Here is an 18,842-nt window from a genome sequence, read left to right as displayed (position 1 = left end):
ACAGATGACGTCTCTCGCAGTAACAAACTCACATTGACGAACAGCAAGCTACTGATTCTGGTGGGATAGAATCACTCATTTCCAATTGTACTATTGTGGGCTACATTATAGCGGTAAAGCGAGAGAAAGAGGTTTTGTCGAACACACAATTATTTTCCATTGTTGCAGGTGTGCTTTTGACGCCCGCGCGGTGTTTACTAAAATAGGTAGGCTTACTATTTGCACGTATACAGCAAGCTGAGGAGACTTTGATTAAAAGTTAAATATTTTATATTGATTAGAAATATTATATAATAAACTGGAATTAAACTTAAAAAAGGGGTAAAAGGGGATTATGGGCATGGTTGGGGAAAAAGGGAAAAAAGTCCCCAAAAAAGGGGGAAAAGGTGTGTGAAAATGCATCTTTTCGCAATTAGAAACAAAATTTAACTCTGTGATATCTTTCCGAACAGCTTTAATTTACCCTAACAAAAAGGTGTGCACCTAAAAATCCTAACCCTGCTCATATCTAAGATTCTCAACTTCCTTGGGGAGAGGGGGAAATCGAACTCACATCCTTGCGGGTAAAATGAGCACACCTTTACCGCGTCGGCTTGGTAGCTCCCTTCAACAACGTTCAAGAATATCAATTTATTGTAAGTATAACATAATTCGTCACTTTCCGTAAACAATCAAAAACAGTATCGAGGAGGAACGTTAATATTGTTGCTTTTAGGTGTTTAAGATAACTTGATCATCAGCCTCGTGTACAGTATTTGGATTTGGAATTTGATTCACTTCTCTACTTAACCATTTTAACTTAAGCTTGAATATAACCCATTCCACCACGAACCTACTACGCTGGCGGAGCAGGGGGAAAGGTGATACTCCCACGTGGCGCGTCCCAGGTGGTGGATAGGGGGGTCCTAACCGGCTTGCCGGCGGACTTGAGGGAAATAAAATACCTCTCGCGGACCAAACACACACCCCCTGCGGGTGGGGGACGCACATGTAGAATACACCCACCGTAACCCCTGCCTGCCGTAAGAGACAACTAAAAGGGGCCCAGGGACTCTCTACTTGGGAGTGTAGGTTGGCGACTACGGGATCCTTAGCTGAGTCCTGCATTTCTTCCACTTACTTGCGCCAGGCTCCTCACTTTCATCTATTCTGTCCGACCTCCTTTGGCCAACTCTTGTTATTTTCCGACCCCGATGGTATTAGAGCATTCGAGACCTAGGGAGTCTTTCATTTTAACGTCTTTCGTGGCTTTTGCCTTTCTTCGTCCGTTACTTCATTTTTCGAAGTGACGGTTCCCTTCTTTCTCCTTTTTTCTCTTTGTATACCCCCTGTGGGTGGGGGACACCGACGAAAAATACATCCACGGTATCCCCTGTTTGTCGTAAGAGGAGACTAAAAGGGGCGACCAAGGGTTGATTGAATCAGAACCATGAAATTACTTGTGATTAGTACCATCACGCGGGGAACACCATAGGTCGCCTTTACTTGCGAGTAGTACCACGCTGTTAGGTACTCAATAGTTTAGTGATTCGTAGCAGTCCAGTGGGGTTCACCATGGGTTTCCAGTACCTGTGATTCGTACCACTAAATGCGGAACACCACGGGTTTGGGTGCTGCCTGTGATTAGTACCATTATGTGAGACACACCTTGGGTCTGGGCGTTGCTTCTGTTTAGTAACACAATATGAGCGGCGCCGTGGATCTTCGTTGCCTATGTTTAGTACCCACTATGTGAGGAACACCACGGGAATACCGGTGCCCGTGACTAGTACACCTAGATAGGGAACACTATGGGTTGGCGTTGCCTATGTGTGGCGACAATATGTGAGAAACACCAGAGGTCTGCGTTACCTGTACGACGTACAATACTTGTGAGTAGTACCATAATGTTTGGAACACCGTGAGTTTACGCTACCTTTGATTAGTACCGCAACTTGATAGACACTATGGTTCTACTTTACTAGCGATAAGTGCCATTATGAGGGACCGTTGACATGGATATTGAACCCCTTTAGACAAGCATCATCGTTTCAAGATTGTGCTTTGGAAGCAGTCCCTTGGTCAGTAATATTGTTTCTGGGATTGTGAGGCATTGCGGGTCAGATCCACCGATTGTTTTAAATTTATATTCATCAACTCATTCTTCATCACGTTTTGAATTCTGGTCAGTGGGTGAATTTTGTACTTTTAAATTGCATTTCTTCTCATTTCATACCATAGGGGCCGATGACCTCGATGCTAGGCCCCTTTAAACAACAAGCATCATCATCATCATCATCATCATCATCATCATCATCATCATCATCATCATCATCATCATCATAACCCATTCCAGTCCCTCAAACTAGTTTTAAACTAGTAGCAGGGCTGTCAATCGGATATGGATTAACCAGTCCTGCTACTATGTTAGATCTGGCCGGTGGTATGAGAAAGGAAATTAATTCACACTTACTATGAAAATAAATAAAATTGAAGAACTTCAAGATGCGAAATGACCATTGAATGACAGCAAGTGCTACTACTGTAGGTTTTAGGGCAGTACAAAACTTCTCCATATATATCGAGTATTGGGTGGTGTGGAAGGGAGCGTCGGGAGTGTTAGCCGAGTGACATGCTCAATGGCTTCTCGGTGAGGTGACGTAGCTCGAAACTCGACCAATTCATTTGGGATTTTTGAACTGGGCCGCCTCTGTGGTGTAGTGGTTAGCGTGATTAGCTGCCACCCCCGGAGGTTCGGGTTCGATTCCCGGCTCTGCCACGAAAATTTGAAACGTGGTACGAGGGCTGGAACGGGGTCCTCTCAGCCTCGGGAGGCCAACTGAGTAGAGGTGGGTTCGATTCCCACCTCAGCCATCCTGGAAGTGGTTTTCCGTGGTTTCCCACTTCTCCTCCAGGCGAATGCCGGGATGGTACCTAACTTAAGGATCCCGACCAAGAGTCTGAAGCTCCAGGACACTGCCCTTGAGGCGGTAGAGGTGGGATCCCTTGACACAAGTGGAAGTAATGCCAGGCTCAGCCAGGGGAAGCGTCGCGGTCGCTAACCCTCGATCCCGAGTTAAAAGCCTTTGATCCCCTTTTAGTCGCCTCTTACAACCGGCAGGGAATACTGTGGGTGCATTCTACAGCTCCCACCCACAGGAGGTTCACACCACTAACAGCCACAGAAACACGCAATAGCGAACACATCCCTTCACAGGGGCTTGGCAACAGGAAGGGTATACGGCCATAAAACTGGCCCGAATCAACATATGTGACAAGAAATTGAGAGAAAGGCCAGGAAGAAAATAGTTCACATGTGGTTATTCCATACGTACGGCTTGATCCGCGTGGGTATTGTCAGCTGTGCAGATGTCGCGAAGGCGCTGGCCTGCATCTTTTTGTTAGACAGTTTATTGCTTCTCTACAGACGATTAAAAAATAAAGGAAAGAGAGAACTTTTTTTACAATTTTCTTTACGTAGCACCGACACATATTTCATGGCGACGATAGGATAGGCAATGACTAGAAGTGGGATGGAAGTGACCTTGGTGTTAAGATACAGCCCCAGAATTTGCCTGGTGTGAAAATGGGAAACCACTGAAAACCATCTTCAGAAGACGTAACTATAGTTCAGATGAGCGTGGAGGCTTCAAATGGAAGATACAATATTTGGGTTAGTTGTCTGTAGGTTACATGCATTTATCCTGTTGAAAGAGCCAACATGTAATCTAGAGGGTGACTAAAAGACAGGGGTTTCATGCCCAAAGAATGGGATCGATCACAGCAGTCGTTTCACACACGCCATTCATGTTTCGAGCACTTCACCATCAATCCTTTCTCTCTCTTTCTGTGCTGCTGCGACGTAACGACAGCAGCTTGTCAGCACTGCGTGACTTCACGCTACTCTAATTCAAGATTACCATCACGTCGCCACTGATACGAGCAATTTCATATCAAAAGCTGGACATTTGCAAGCTATACAATACGAAATTCCCTGAAAGTAACAAGTCCAACGATAAAGATAATGAAGTCATTCAGTTGTAGGAGTTTTCAATCTGATAGATGGAAAATAGGTCATATGCTGACTTATTCTCAAATCAAACGGAACATTGAAATATTACTAACTACTAACTACTACTACTACTACTACTAATAATAATAATAATAATAATAATAATAATAATAATAATAATAATAATAATAATAATAATAATAGTTCCGGGATATCTGTGGAACAGCAGAGGTGGAAGAAGGTGCCGGGATGAATGGGTCTAACTACAGAGTCAAAGTTAATTTAAAATTTAAACCAAGGTTATATTTTCCAGAAAACAATAGAAATTTGATAGCTTTTCACTTTAGGGAAATTACAAAGGCATAGCAATCTAAAAAGAAAACTTAGAAGGATCCAAGAATTTTAACTCTCTTGGGCTACAAGCCCCTAGTTTTACAATTTCGAGCTCCTAGCTCAACGCACACATTTGTTCAAGGGCAGAAATCCCCTAATAACATGGAGCACTTGCTCCCACCTTAAATTATCAAGTCTCCCAGAGGCCTTCTTACAACACTAGAAAAGAGCAGACACGCTCTCAGTTTTTCAAGCCTATTCAAGGCAATATCAGACTTTACAATAACTTGCCATCAAGGCACAACTTACACAAATGAAACGGGGGTATCTCGTACCCAACCTACTGGGCATTAGCAGAAAAAGAACAGGTTAAGTAAATGGCCCGAAACACCAAGTTGAATGGAGGCGTGTATTTACACTCTTAAAAATGCATTCTTAAAACCTAAAAGGCACTAGGCCGATGAAACAGGGGCTGTTCCCAAACTATGGAGGTGACTCGTATAAGAATAATTTAAGACATTACAGAAAGGAAAAAAACCAGTTACAAAACGTAGTCACCTCAAACCAATATGAAGGGGAGCTCGAGAGGGTAAATCACTCTCTATCCCCGAATTACAGTTGCAGATTTTATGAAGTTTTTACATAAGCCGGCAGAAAATTACATTTTTAGAAAAGTAGGTTACATGGTAAAGTTTCGGACCTTTCCTGCGCGTTAAACTGCTGAGCTAGAAAGATATAAAAGATGTTAAACGGCCATTACCTTGCTGAAGAACTGCTGCCTGATGAAAGAGGCACCACCCGCCTCCTGCTTCACATACACACACTTAGTTAGATGTTGATCAAATGGTCAAGAGACATGAAAATCCGCAGCATATAACTCCTCGGAGAAAGTTCGAGACCTTTCATGAATAATCAAGCCACACCCTCTTACTTTATTGGCGGATACAAGGTTACACACAAAATCGAAGAAGAAACCCGTGATTGGTTAGAAATTAATTACAGAAATTAGGGATTGGGTGAATTCAAAACTGGTGGAAAGAAGAGATCAATATTGCCAACCCAAAAATGAATGAACATAATTTAGTAAAGAACAAACTTATGAATACAAAATTTCTTCAAATAAAGTTCCTTCACTTCGCACCAGGGTGCATGATCATAGTTTTTGTAGTGCCATCTGTTGTAGAAAGTCCAAACTTCTTGATAAATGGTAAACAAAACGCGTAGAATTTTGTACAGTACTGGACACTTCACAGTCACCAAATTAAGGTAGTGACATCTTGTGAATAAAAGTTCAAGTAGATCTAATTCCAAGTTCTGTGTTTCTCCTGTAGAGGAGTTCAAATTGGCGCAAGATTTAAATGTGCGGCGTAGAGGTGTACCGCCCGGTACAATAATAATAATACTAATAATAATAAGTTCCTCTTGTCCCCCGTCCTGACAAAATGATGCTAAGAAGCTGCAAATTTGGATGCAGGAAGGCCTTAACTCGTAAAGATACAGGAATACTTCGGTAAAAAACAAAATAAAAACCCGTGGTCTTTAATTTCCAAATCAGTTAAATGCTGAAGCTGTACATTAATTAAGGTCGCGATCGCTTTCCCATCTCCTGGTTATCGTGTATATGTTAATGAGACGTTAAACTGTTAGCGAATAATAAAATATAAAATAAATACTAGTTCTGAAACTTGATAGCCGATCCTTCGGTCTAGGGGTAGCGAGCCTGCCTCCTAACCGCGGTTCACATTTCTAGATATGCTGGTCCGTTCCAATCAAGACTGATCAAAAATCGCTCACATTAAATTCAATGAAATCGTTCTAACTGCATGTTCCTATCGGTGAAAGGGAAAATCAACTGACCATCTCATCGGTCTCCAACCGATCTGAGACTGGAACGGCTTGGCTGGGAGCATCAATGACCGTCTAGTAGGAACTAGGCTACAGTGACTCTATATGTACAGTGTGGCCAAGCCCAGTCCAGCCGCCATGTTTTAGCCAAGTTCTCAATCAGCTGATAGATGAAGAAGAGTGATATTATTATTAATTCAATAAAGAATAGACTAGGTTTTAAGATAATATTGATTTTGCTTATGCTGTATGTATATAGGCCTATCAGTATTTTGTTATATTCAGAATCTGATACCTGACGTCAGACTTCAAAATTTAGAGTTATACGTGGTATAGGCCTACAAGTCACAATTATTGAAGAGGTTAGAAATTCTGTGTTGGTAGCTAGGCCTATCATAACATTTATATTATAATACATGTGTCATAAAATAGTATAGTCATTGTCTTGAATAATGTATGTGATGACTGTAAAGTTAACCTACATTTTTTCTATTTGCTTTATGTCGCACCGAAGCAGATAGGTCTTATGGTGACGATGGGACAGGAAAGGCGTAGGAATGAGAAGGAAGCGGCCGTGGCCTTAATTAAGGTACAGCCCCAGCATTTGCCTGGTGAGAAAATGGGAAACCATGGAAACCATATTCAGGGCTGCCGACAGTGGGGTTCGAACCCACTATCTCCCGGATGCAAGCTTACATCTGCGCGTCCCTAACCGCACAGCCAACTCGCCCGGTCATTTAAATTTAAAAAATATAATACCATATATCAGGTTACATGGATTTACATATCAGAATGTACAATGCAGTATCATAAAACTGTAAATAGAAATGTACTTCTTATATATGACTTATCGGTATGTATATAATCTGAACACACACAGCTAATCGATGGGTAGACAAAATTGTATTACCTAGCTCCATATTTATGTTAACGTAATGTAAGTTAACATAATATACTGTACCATTTTACTCGTGGTACTAATAGAAATAATAGCGAAAACCTGCTACTCTTTAGTGGCGAAAACAAGCAACTGCCATGGTCCCCGAGTTGTGTACAGTGCTCCTTTAATGATGGCTACGGTTTGATCCCCGCAACGAGGAATTAAATATTAGTATCACTACACAACAGGCCTATCGTTTGAGAAGTTTGAGAAAATACTACTTGTTGCTCGGTGAAAACAAGCAGTTTTCCTGGTCCCGGTGTACTTGTATTCAGGACTCAATTATCAACCACCCGCTGTTCGATTTCCGTGATGTGCGACTAATTCTGTGCCGCGGTTCGGTTAGTATTGGTAGATATCCGCTGTATTTTAAACATTCTATTTGCTACTATCGGTTTCCCTAATGAATTGTTATCACTGTTATCAATACCTTCTTCTTTTTCTATCGCTCTTTCCACAACTGTGGGGTTGTAGGTGGGAACTGCGTCACACATGTGGATTTGGTCCGGATGCTATTCCTGACGCAAATCGCGCATGGAGGGATGTAATCCCTATTGCGCTTTCCTGTGGTGATTTGTAGTGTGGTATGTTGTCTGAGTATGAAGAGGGGAGTGTTGGGACAAACGCAAACACCTAGTCCCCAAGCCCGAGCTATTAAAATACCCTACCCGGCCGGGAATCGAACCCGGGACACTCAGAACTGAAGGGCAGTACGCTGAGCATTCAGCCACGGAATCCGACTATTATTGTTATCATTATAATTTATGGTAAAACTCAACTTGATGCTAGGCGGCACTTATAACCACGTCCTTTAATAGATGAATAGCCATAAAATTCGAGAATATATCAATAATACCTCATACGATGAAAATGAATGAGACTTACAGTGAATGATCGGGAGTGACCTTTTCTGTAAGTTTCGTTAAGTACAGGTTTCAGATAAAACAGATATTTTCGGGGATACTTGAAAATTTGTGAAAAATAATATAATCGTGAAAATTTCTGTTATTTTCCTTACACGGTAAAATCGCACAAAACGTAAAATGTCGGAAATTATATTCTAAACAACTTTCCTTATGTACAGATTTTCGAACCATGGACGACGAAAGATGAACTGAGTGCGTGCGTATCAAGAACTGTATGATTTATCGCACAAAAATACAGCACGTTTTTCAGCCGGTGTGATGCATTCTCGGAACGAAGTTGAATATCTGCTTCGATGAACCCAACAACCGAATAGAATCATAATGCGACATACGGAGGTAGTGGTAGAATTTTGATTCATCGTCAGCTTACTCTGGTTAATAAGGTGAAAATGTCCCCTTCTCCTATCCGCTTTGTCAGCATTTGATGCACCCTGAACCTCCGCCTAGGACTATTCTCCTCTTCTTCGTCCAAAATCAAGACAATTTAATTAATGATTTAATTGAAAAAAAGGCATTTTAATTTTGATACTACTGCTTACTAGCGGATCTACTGGGATAGACTAAACAGGTTATCCGGCCGCTCCGGGTCACCTCATAATGTGCACCTCGGGCTAAACAACGGTCGCTTGGTAAGCCAACGCTGTCAGGGCTGTAGCGCCATGAGTTTAGTTTACTTCCGAAAATCGATAGCAGTTTCCTCGTAACGCGAAAATGAATCTTACTGTAGCGTAGCGTAGGAAGGTATGTTTAAATGACGTATTTACCCACTTCTCGACTATGATGATTTTCAGGTTCACTTTCCTTTACACACGCCCTAGGAAAAATGAAGTCATCGAAACTTGTCCTAATAGACTGCATTTCAATATGTGGGTGGGAGGCGTGACCAGTCTTAAGGGAAATAATGGATAGAAAGAGTAATGTCATATTCGTGGTTTTGGCACAGCAGTGCCGAAATCTCTCTTGTCCGATGAGTACTATGGTAGAGTAAAAATTACGTTTCACAATTTAGTTACTTTGCTTCCTACGACCTTTCATTCTATCTCGCATTCCTTCAGCGCGGCCGGAAGGAAGTTTATTCTCAACTTCGTTATAATTTGTTGTGCGTGTTCGTGGGCTTCTCGACCTCTTTCTCATTAGGATGTGGTCCTTGTGGTGGTGGTCGTAAGAGACGTGAAGAACTGTGCAAGTGTGGCCAGACAGTTCAAGCCGCACTCTGCTGCGGGTTTCGCATCTTCACTTCTACACACAATTACTTTTGAAATTTTTGAGGGTGGAAGGGAAAGTTCAGATTTAAAAACGTGAAGTTGTCAGTGACTTTGCAAGATACAGACAGTAAACTTTCCTCCTTTGGAATAAATGAGATTTATAGGCGATACCAAGGGAAATGATATTGATTATTGGTTTAAGAGTTCAACTAGGCAACTACCCTCTCAAAAATAATCAGAAGGAAAATGGAACAGGTCCGTCCCTCGAAGAAAGTGGGTATCGTCAAAGAAAGCAAAGGGCCACGAACGGCGTGAATTCGAAAGACTCTCTTGGCCTTAAACCTACTGTAATACTGTCGGGGTCGGTAAAGAACTAGAGTTGATCAAGGGAGGTCAGGTAGGAAAGAATAAAATGCGTGGACCGACACAAGTAACAGCCTGAGACTCAGCTAAGAGACACGTGACCGCCAAATTACGTTAAGAGCCTCTCACGCCACGCAGAGGATACAGCCTCCATTCATAGGAGATAAGAGAAATTGTTTACAGTACCTTCCCAAACTGGGAACATGGTAGCCGAGTGGGATTTCCACAGGATTTTCACGAAGGCAGCCGCATTAGAATCCCGGCTAATGCAAATGCAATTTTCAAATTAAAATGTCCTTCCAGTGATTCGTGTTCCACGTCAGGCATCGTCAATCGAGAGCGAAATGCCTTCGGAGCCAGTTTGCTCTCCGCTCTTGAGGAACGAGAGCAGCTTAGCGAGCAAGTAGGAGAAGTGCATGACGTAGTACGCACTGAAGGTCAGTGGCGCAAAGGTTTAGCACATATTTCTGAGCAGGTTAGATTGCGACTCGACAAGCTTGAACTCATGTGGGGTGACAGTAGTGTGTTCCCGCCTTTATCCTCACACCACACGACATTCCAGCCTAGTCGGTAAATGTTGCATTTACTATGGAAGAGAGTTCAGCACAGCACAAAATGTTTAATATGTAACATCAAAAATTTAATCTGCAGCGCCGTTGTTCCTTATGTCATTCCAACAAGTATGATAAATATGAAGGCCGGGAACGCACAGCGTTACTAGAAAAACTTTAAAATAACACATTTGAGGATTTACGTACATTTCATATTACCATACTCAACTCTATTTATTTTATAATGTTTGATAATTCCTCAGAGATGATTTATTTATGTACCGGTATGTATTTCATTGCAGTTGTTCAGATGGTAACATTTCCGAGAACCGAGCTCGATAGCTGCAGTCGCTTAAGTGCGGCCAGTATCCAGTAATCTGGAGATAGTGGGTTCGAGCCCCACTGTCGGCAGCCCTGAAGATCCATTTTCACACCAGGCAAATGCCGGGGCTGTACCTTAATTAAGGCCACGGCCGCTTCCTTCCACTTCCTAGACCTTTCCTAACCCATCGTCGCCATAAGACATATCTGTGTCGGTGCGACGTTAAGCAAAATAGTATTTCCGAGTGGCAAGTACAGTACCGCCATGGTATGCAACCCGCCTGTCCGCTGCTCTCTTGTGATGTAACTGACAGCCGTCCAGAGCGGAGCAAGTTCACCGGCTCCCTAGAGCAAGTACGTGATGCCGTCTGTTCCACGTGATAGTGAAGGTGTCGTAACTATGATCACGATATCAGCAGTCACATAAAACTCCTACCGTTGGAGAGGGGTGAAGTGACACTGCTGACTGTTTCAAAACATTCGATACGGCACAGCAAATAGCTCCGAAGCAGCGTGTCGACACATGGCGTACTTCCGTATCGAACTGCAAGAGGAGCAGTGTGTCACAATGGTATGGTTAAACATGAACCACGCTTCATAGCTAAATTCGGTTCGCTGAATAAACTGTTCATCTTTGTGATAAACTTTTTGTTTTATCTGAAGCCTTCTCTTTTCAGTTTCCACTCAATTAATGTATAACTACCGGGCGAGTTGGCCGTGCGGTTAGGAGCGCGCAGCTGTGAGCTTGCATCCGGGAGATAGTCGGTTCGAACCCCACTGTCGGCAGCCCTGAAGATGGTTTTCCGTGGTTTCCCATTTTTACACCAGACAAATGCTGGGGCTGTACCTTAATTAAGGCCACAGCCGCTTCCTTTCCATTCCTAGCCCTTTCCTACCCCATCGTCGCCATAAGACCTAGCTGTGAAGTTGTGACGTACAGCAAATAATAATAATAATAATAATAATAATAATAATAATAATAATAATTGTACCGGTTGGTACACCTATACGCCGCACATTTGAATTTTCCGCCTTAAAGTATTCCTCTACAGCTGAAACTCTGAACTTTAAAACTGAATTAATTCAACCGTTTATCTGAAGATGTCACTGTGTTAATTTCGAATTATTTTTGTTTACTAATTATCAAGAAGTGTGGACATTCTCTCACAGATGTCTCTACCAAAAACTACGATCATGCACCCTGGATCGAAGTGAAGGAAACTTTCTTGAAGACATTTTGTATTTATAAGTTGTCTTTACTAAATTTCGTTCTTTCGTTGGTGGAATGGCAATATTAATCCTTTCTTTCCGCCTGTTTTGAATTTACCCAATCAGTAATTTCTGTAATTAATTTCCCTCCAATCACAGGTTTCTTCTTCATTTTTGATTTGTAACTTTTGGCCGACCAATAAACGCATGTGGGTGTGTCTTAATTATTCATGAAAGGTCTCGAATCTTCCACGAGGGTATAAAAGCTGCTGATTTTCTGGTCTCTCGGCCACTCGTACAACATCTAGCTTAGTCTATGGAAGAATAGAAGGAGGCGGGAAGCGCCTCTTTCATCAGTCAGCAGCCCTTCAAAAAGGTAATGGCCATTTAACATCTTTAATTTCTTGCTAGCTCAACAGTTTAATCCTCGGGGAAGGTCCGAAACCGTTTTTGATGTAACCTATACCATTTCGATGTAAAATTTTCATGTTACTTTAACTGTAAATCGGGGATAGAGAGTGCTTTACCATCTCGAGCTCCCCTGCATTTTGATCTGAGGTGACTACGTTTTCATAACCGATTTTCTTCTCTTTTCTAATGTATTAAAATTTTCTTATACGAGTCACCTCCCTAGTGTGCGACTAGCCCCTGTTGAATTGGCCTAGCGCCACTTAGGTTTTAACTAGTTTCATGTAGGAGTGCAAGTTCTCGCCTCCATTCCTTTTGTATTTTGGACCGTGTAGATTAACTTTTTTTATTTAAGGTCCAGTAGAATGGGTACAAGGTACCCCTGTTCATTTGTAAGTGTGCCTTGAGAGGCAGGCAATGCGAAAGTTGTTGTGGCCTTTAATAGGCTTGAAAGATTGAGAGCGGTCAGCTCTTTATGATGTTTTGAAAGGTGCCTTTAGGAGGCTTGACATTACTAGATGGGAGCAAGTGCTCCATTTAATGAGGGGTTTTCTGCCCTTTGGTAATTTGTGATTGTGAGCTCAGTGATTGTAAAAGATGGGGCTTGAAGCCCAGGTCATTAATTTGTCTTTAAATCCTTGCTTTTCTGGTCTTGTACCTGATTATTGGATAGCTGTTGACTTGTTGTACTCGTTAAGTTTTCAAATTCTATGTAAAAATTTGTTTAATTTTGTTGTCTATTGAAAATATAACCTTTATTTAAATTTTTAATTCATCTTTCGGACTTGTAGTTAGACCCATTCCAGCCCACACCTTCTTTCACATCTGCTGTTGTTAGGGTTTTCAGTGTGCCGAAACTAACTTAGAGTAAGTTAAATAAATTTATAAACTACCCAAAAGGGAAGACATATGGTAACAGCATTTCACCTGGGTAAGGAACAACCTACCTTCAAAAGAAACAGCGTAAAATTGCGGCACGTTCCATGAAGTGGAAGCTCGCTGGGAGCCCTCCAACCAAGAAGTCACGGCTGGAACTGTTCGTCCGGAAGCAATTGGTGACTGTGTTCTGGGATCATGAGTGGAGCCCCCTTTTGGATTGGCTTCCTCCTAATACAGCCATGGACTGTGATTAGTACTTCAATTCATTGCGCCAATTCCGCCCACACATTCAGCAACACCGCCACAAACACTGAGGACGCGGCGTTCCTCTCCAGCATTAACAATGCACGGCCACGTGACAGTCGGCAGGCCGTTGTCACCCAGGCGCAACTAAAGAGGTTATGCGGGATGAGGTGATTATCTCCATCGACGAACATCAGGCGGTTGGCCAGCAGTAGTACTGACTTATCCCGAAAGAGTGGTTTGCTTGTTGTGCAAATACGGAAATTGCCGAAACGATAGCAGAGGTGCTTCGACAATGACTGGGGAATACCTCTAAGAACATCTATATTTACTTTCAATATACTTGTGAAGAAAAGAAAACATTTAGTGTCCATCACTTTTTGCAGATGCCAACGGCCGTAGCCGTGTTGAAACACCGGATCCGGTGAGATCTCCGAAGTTAAGCAACATTGGGCGTGGTCAAGATTTGGATTGGTTACCATCCGCTGTTGGTGGGGGTAAGGGAATGGAGGAGCGGAAAGGAACTGGCCACCCTACCGCACGTAAACTCCTGCTCAGGCAAACCTCTGCGTAGGTTCGGACCTGCCTTCGGACAGAATACACCCTTACCTTACCTTACTTTACTTTTTGAACTCCTGAAGTATTTACTCTTCAAAACTTTTTTTTTCTATTCCCATTTTGAACATCAGCGTACTTTGTAAAACACCCAAGGGATGGGTGATGCATGAACATTAAACAGGTTTGTTAAAACGATACTTTTCAGCGTCCATTAGTTAATAACTTGTATATGAAACTGAAATGAAGTCCGTCTGTCTACCTTATGAAACCACTTGACGTCTAAACTACTTGGCAGACTTTTATGAGATTTTGTACGAAGATTTTCAGAAAATATTATCATAACCTACAACTAATTACTTTTACTATAAGACATTTGTCACGTGAAAGTTATCTGGTGAATATTTGGTCGTAAACTTGATCCATTGATCGCCTAACAGGGAGTTTGTTTACTTTTTGCCATCTAGCAGAGTAGAACGCAACGTCAAATTTGACACGCCCTAGTAGTGTAATTTACTGTTAAGTGTTCTTGTTCTTTTTTTAATAGAGGGGGCGCAGGAAAGGTCTCTTGCCCGGGAGAAAATTTTACCCCGCGCCGGCCCTGGCTAAAAGACGAGTAAGGCTCTATGAATGGTGAATAAATTAGACACACATTAGTTACGTCTTAAATCCTTTATTATCGTCGAGACTATGGGTGAGATAAAGGAGATAAACGAAAAAGAAACTGACACAATTGAATTGTAGCAATATTCATTTCAAATTGTTAGCCAAGATATTTCACCTGTTACAGCGTTTGTGAGGATAGGGATGGAAAGGTAGTTGAGAAATTGGTTAGTAAATATGCATGACAGGATAACACAGTAGGCCTAATTATCCTTGATCTTCAAAGTTATGTTCCTGTAAACACTCCTGCAAGCGTTAGCAGCCAGTCTGAGAAATAGGACTGCTATTGTACGTGTGATTGCTAAGAAATTCTGCACTAAATATGATCGTTCTCCAACTTTACTGAGACAGTTTTATCTCTTTACATTATTCATCTCCACTGGGCGGAGTAGCTGAGGTGGTAGAACACTGGCTGTTTGAGCTCAAGATTGCGAGTTCCATTCCGACTCAGTTCGATGATATTTGAAGGTGCCCAAATACGTCTCCAAAAACAATAAACATATTTAATGGGACGTAAATATATTATTATTATTATTATTATTATTATTATTATTATTATTATTATTATTATTATTATTCAGTTATGTCAGATATGGAACAACTAGATATCCCACTGGTACAAAATCATGACCGACTACTGTTCCGTCAAGTCATCCGACACGGAATTTTCCCAACGTCCCTTACAAGTAAGAAGACTACATGAACTAAGTGGACAGAGGAGAGAAAGCTGGCTCATATCAGCAAATGAAGGAGTATTGGAAGAATAAAGCAACAACGTTACCGAAGAGTAGATACGAGCCCCGTGGTCCTCAGTAGGCCTAAACGACAAAGAATTATTACTATTATTATTATTATTATTATTATTATTATTATTATTATTATTATTATTATTATTATTATTATTATTATTATTATCTATATATTGCCCGGCTCCATAGCTAAATGGTTAGCATGCTGGCCTTTGATCACGGGGGACCCTGGTTCGATTCCCGGCAGGGTCGGGAATTTTAATTATCATGGGTTAATTTCGCTGGCACGGGGGCTGAGTGTATGTGTCGTCTTCATCAACATTTCATTCCCATCACGACGCGCAGGTCACCTACGGGAGTCAAATCAAAAGACCTGCACCTGGCGAGCCGAACTTGTCCTCGGACACTCCCGGCACAAAATGCCATACGCCATTTCATTTCATCTATATATTAAAAGAGTTTACAAAAACAGATTTGGCAAATCTGTCCGTCCGTTCTACTGCACCGATTTGCTTGATTTCTGTTTTATTCTCTCCGGAATTACCTTCCGTGAATCATTCTTTGAGTAATCATAAAATCAAATCATTAAATTATCACTCCAATAATTTCAGGCGAAGGCTTACCCTTACCCGCAGTACGTTCTGCAGTTAGCAGGTTGCTAAGCGACTAATAGTTTAATTAATATTCTGTGATTTTTATCTTTAGTAATGTCATTGCACGCAGCTATGTTTCATTACTACCTGTCAAGCCAGAGAATATGCACTTCCTCTGATCACGGAAGAATATTATTCCCTGCTACATACTCTTTGATTCTCTAACCTTTCCCAGCTTCCAAATATATCCAACAGATGGCAGAGCGTTCCTAATAATTTACATGCTGCTAAGAGAAAAAAGTCTACGTACAAACAGACCCCATCATGACATACACCTTAGACATTACTTGGGAACACCTATTGAAGGATAACCTAACTCAACCAGGAAGAGTGAAGGCCATGCAACTTAAAAAAGTTCTATATCTGGCACAAAAAAAAACGCTCCTTCGAGACTAACCTATGAGCTCACAAGATAAGCGTTCTATATCGAAGAACTGAGATTAATAATGCCATTGCCTTCTACGATACATTACCAAGCTTTACATCAAGAACTGCAGGATTAAGAAGCGAATATTTGGATAGATTTTTACCAAACAAACGGCATAATGACGTCAGAATGTATAAATTCTGAGTACTAACTGCGGCATACCATAAAGCGCTTATTATTAAATGTTCATAAAATCATTGGAAAGGGCAGACAATACAATATGACTACGACAGGCGAGTTATCTGACCTATTTATAACGAATGCTGCGGAGCAACACGGGTCCTATTGTTGTATGTCCGTCGCTCCCTTCTCGATCCGCCAGCCAGCTACACGCGTGCCAGTGTGTTATTCTTCGAGCCTCGACGCGCAGCCCTCAGTGCGCGTGCCTGGAACGTCGTGTGTGCTATATAAAGGAGCTCCTAGCCTTTCCAGACGCCCACTGACCCCGGTGTCCAGCTCCAGAATACACCCTACGTCGAGCACGGAGGCTACTCCTCTTGAAAATGTGTTTCGGCCAGGTGGACTGAATTTCTGGCAGTAAGAGGTCTCACCTCGGGTCACCGCTCCTCTTGCCTATTCCGCTGTCCATGCCCAGTCTTACCATTATATGCCACTATCATTCCCTAGCTAATGCAAGCTCCCATTATCGACTTAGTTTCGCTAAGTAGGAACTCTTCAGTCATTGAACTTACGTTAATGAACTCAGACACTTCAACAAGGAAGGACTCTCTGAGATATTTACGTCAGTGCTTCTGATAGTTTTCGACTATCAAGAACTTTTCATGTCACAAAGACTATCTTTCCGAAATAGTAGTGAACGTGAATACTCCAACGTGTATATAGTGTACAAAGACAGACTCTTTCTCCAAATTCATAGTTCAATTTGTTTCGAGATAACTTTCAGTTTTGTTAGTGTAAAAATTGTAATTTTACATGTGAAGCAAATAAAGAAGTTGTGCTTTTTGTAAACCCAACCTTGTTTACAACACCTATAGTTATTATTTGTATTTCTTCTTCTTCTTCTTCTTCTCCTTCTTCTTCTTCTTCTTATTTACAGATGATATTGTTATTTTATCTGGTTCTAAAGAATAGATGTAGAAATTGCTGAGTGGTGTGGGTGCAGTCTTCATGAAGGAATACAAAATGAAAATCAATAAATCCAAACTAGAAGTAATGGAATGCAGTCAAAATCAGGTGATGTAGGGAATTTTAGATTATTAAAATGAATTTTGATAGGAAGTAGGTGAATATTGTTAATCGAATAGTACAATAACCAACGATGGCGACGACATAAATAAGGAAGACCTTTCTTAAGAAAGGAAAGCTTGCATCCGGGAGATAGTGGGTTCCAACCCCACTGTCGGCAGGTCTGAAGATGGTATTCTGTGGTTTCCCATTTTCACACCAGGTAAATGCCGGGGCTGTACTTTAATTAAGGCCACGGCCACTTCCTTCCCTCTCCTAGCCCTTTCCTATCCCATCGTCTCCATAAGATCTATCTGTGTCCGTGCGACGTAAAACAAATTGTAAAAAAAAAAAATGACTAGATTAACAAACTCATAAAACTGCAAGTCCCGTGACTTATGGCGACTAAACTAACAGTCACAGGAAATTGTAGTTTACATTATTTAATACAACTAAACAATCACATAAAAACTGTAGGTTCCGTGATGTAGGAAGACTAGATTAACTGCCATGTAAGACTGCAGTTCCCATGATCCTCCTGTGTGTGGGGGGCGGGGTAGAATAACACCCACGGTATCACATGCCTGTCTTAAGAGGCGACTAAAAGGGGCCCAAAGGCTCTTAACTTGGGAGCGTGAGTTGGCGACCACAGGGTCCCTGGCATTGCTTCCGCTTACTTGTGCCAGGCTCCTCACTTTCATCTAGATTACCTGACCTCCCTTGGTCAATTCTTGTTCTTTTCCGACTCCACCGGTATAAAGTCTCGAAGCCTAGGGAATCATTCATTTTATGCCCTTCGTGACCCTTGGCTTTCTTTGACCGATACCTTCATTTTCGAAGTGCGTATCCCTTCCATTTCTTCCCTCTCGTTAGTGTTAATAGACGATGGATGCCTAGTTGTACTTCCTCTTCAAAAACATAACCACCACCACCAATTCCCATGACTTAATATGATTGGATTAAGAGTCACGTAAAACTACACTTCCCATGGCTTATGACGAGTAGATTAACAATGATGATGATGATGATGATGATGATGATGATGATGTTTGTTGTCTACGTCATCGGTCCCGACTAGATTAACAATCTCGTAAAACTACAGTTCTCGTGACATATAACGGTTAGGTTAACAATCACGTACAACTTTAATTCCCATGGCTTATGATGACTACACAAACAATCACGTTCAACTACAATTTCCGTGGCTTATAATGACTACACTGACAATCACGTACAACTACAATTCCCATGGCTTATGATGACTACACTAACAATCACGTACAACTACAGTCCCCATGGCTTATGATGACTACACTGACAATCACGTACAACTACAATTCCCATGGCTTATGATGACTACACTAACAATCACGTACAACTACAATTCCCATGGCTT

The 18,842-nt window shown here is 41.7% G+C and overlaps 1 protein-coding gene across 1 annotated transcript in view; it reads left to right on the top strand.

Annotated features, from left to right (window-relative positions):
- Positions 1–18,842, top strand: part of LOC136871872 (trichohyalin) — a 371,843-nt gene that overhangs the window by 59,545 nt on the left and 293,456 nt on the right. The window lies entirely within an intron of this gene.

This window comes from Anabrus simplex, chromosome 4, assembly GCF_040414725.1.
Source record: "Anabrus simplex isolate iqAnaSimp1 chromosome 4, ASM4041472v1, whole genome shotgun sequence".
Lineage (NCBI taxonomy): Eukaryota > Metazoa > Arthropoda > Insecta > Orthoptera > Tettigoniidae > Anabrus > Anabrus simplex.
This window is presented reverse-complemented; position numbering and strand designations above follow the sequence as displayed.